The 2,504-nt window shown below is 39.8% G+C and overlaps 1 protein-coding gene across 1 annotated transcript in view; it reads left to right on the top strand.

Annotated features, from left to right (window-relative positions):
- The window catches only part of LOC106871929 (regulating synaptic membrane exocytosis protein 1), a 204,169-nt gene that overhangs the window by 72,012 nt on the left and 129,653 nt on the right, over positions 1-2,504 (top strand). The gene's annotated exons all lie outside the window — the stretch shown is intronic.

Raw genomic sequence — 2,504 nt, 5'->3', positions numbered from 1 at the left:
TGTGTGTGTGTGTGTGTGTGTGTGTGTGTGTGTATGTTTGTGTGTCTGTGTTTGCCCCCACCCCCACCCCCCAGTATCACTTGACAACCGATGCTGGTGTATTTACGTCACCGTAACTTAGCGGTTCGGCAAAAGTGACCGATAGAATAAGTACTAGGCTTACAAAGAATAAGTCCTGGGGTCGATTTGCTCGACTAAAGGCGGTGCTCCAGCATGGCCGCAGTCAGATGACTGAAACAAGTAAAAGTGTAAAAGAGTAAATCGTAAGGCGGTGAGCTAGCAGAAACGTTAGCACAAAGGGCGAAATGCGTAGCGGTATTTCATCTGTTTTTTACGTTCTGAGTTCAGATTCCGCCAAGGTCGATTTTGCTATTCATCCTTTCAGGGTCTATAAATTAAGTACCAGTTGCGTACTGTGTTCGATCTAATCGACTGGGCCCCTCCCTCAAAATTTCGGGCCTTGTGCCTAGAGTAGAAAAGTTGTTAAATGGTGTATTCTATAAAATTAACCACGGTGCATTATTAACAGCCTGTTATTCTTAGGGCATTACAACTAAAATCTGTTATAAAATAAGTGAAAGTTTCCTATAAAATGTCAGATAATACTCTCGATTAAACTTAGGAAGAAATATTCGTCACGATTTACCATTATTAACAAACTAGCTTCTTTTTACGTTTGTATAATCTAATCTAACAATATTTCCCAATTACATGAACAACACAATAAAGTTAATTGCCCAGAGTAGCCTTCTGCATGCAAAAGGATAGTTGAGTGTAGAACATCAAGAACATTATATTATTTTTTGTATCATTCATGTCATGTCATTTTCTTTTGTTCTTCTGCCTTCCAAGTAAAAGAATAGCTTACTCTTTCGCCTTTTATTGTTCGTGTAACAGCGGCGTAGATGTAATTCATTATTCAATATAAAGCGCAGGGACACAGTTTCGGTAAAAATTCTGTTTTGAATTGCAATCATGAAAATGTTTTGTTTTTTTTTCTTCCATCATCTCTATAAATAGCCCCACTAAGAAAGAAATACTTTTAAAATTAAATAGAAGAGAAAAAAAAGCGGAAATTACGATAAACCGGGATGAAGAAACAAGTGAAAGGTTAAGAATTTGATCTTCCTAGTACAATAAGCAATATATCGTTTTTGAATTGAAATTATGAAATAAACCTTGAAAGAAATATTAAGAGCTGTATAAGTTTAAAAATGATATCCATTGTATGCAATATGGTTACAGAATAGACTGTACTATAAGTTCCTTTACTTTATAAACTCAAAGCGCCGGTTTCCATGGCACATATGTGTGTGTGTGTGTGTGTGTGTGTGTGTGTGTGTGTGAAGGCGCATGGCTTAGTGGTTAGAGCGTCGAGCTTACGATCGGGAGGTTGTGAGTTCGAATTCCGGACCGGGCCGCGGGTTGTGTTCTTGAGCAAGACACTTTATTTCACGTTGCTCCAGTTCACTCAGCTGTAGAAATGAGTTGCGATAAAAGCTGTATCGGCCTTTGCCTTTCCCTCGGATGACATCGGTAGCGTGGCGTGGAGAGGAGAGACTAGTAAGCATGGGCAACTGCTGGTCTTCCATAAACAAACTTGCCCGGACTTGTGCCTGGAAGAGTAACTTTCTATGTGCAATCCCATGGTCAGTCATGACCGAAGGAGAGTCTCAGCAATATATTATATATGTATATACATATATTCCCTACCTGGACAGGACGCCGGTCCGTCGCAGGATTACTCATTGTTGCCAGCTGAGTGGTCTGGAGCAGTGTGAAATGAAGTGTTTTGCTCAAGAAAACAACGCGTCGCCTGGTCGGAACCACAGTCTTACGATAACAAGTCCAACACTCTAGCCACTAAGCCACGCGCCTTCATAGTTAGAGAATATAATATTCTCATATTTCCAAAATTGAATCGCTAAAAATCATATAAATGTTTTAATTAACGACACAGAAATACTTGAGGTAGCAACAAATACGAGGGTGAGTCAAAAGGTAATGCCATTTTGTTTATGATAGGTATAATGACCAACACAGGAACATGTATCATACATCAAAAGGGAGCTGGTCCTCTGTGGATCACATCTCTACTTCTCAACAGTCACCGTTTCTCTCAATAGCAATGTTCCACTTTCAAATGAGAGCATGTATCCCTGCCCCGTAAAATTCTGTTGACTCTTCTTTGAACCATTTCTTCACTACAGTTTTCACTTCCTCGTCACTGGACTATCATCTCTTCGGCCCCATGAAAGAGGGTTTGAGAGGCAAACATTATTCCAGTGACAAGGAAATGAAAACTGTAGTGAAGAAGAGGCGCAAAAGACAGTCAACAAAATTTTACGGAGCAGGGGTACATGCTCTCATTCGAAGGTGGAACATTGCTATTGAGAGAAACGGTGACTATGTTGAGAAGTAGAAATGTGATCCACAAAGGACCAGCTTCATTTTGATGTATGATACATGTTCCTGTGTTGGTCATTATACCTATCATAAACAAA

The sequence above is a fragment of the Octopus bimaculoides genome, chromosome 7, assembly GCF_001194135.2.
Source record: "Octopus bimaculoides isolate UCB-OBI-ISO-001 chromosome 7, ASM119413v2, whole genome shotgun sequence".
In the NCBI taxonomy this organism is placed as follows: domain Eukaryota; kingdom Metazoa; phylum Mollusca; class Cephalopoda; order Octopoda; family Octopodidae; genus Octopus; species Octopus bimaculoides.
This window is presented reverse-complemented; position numbering and strand designations above follow the sequence as displayed.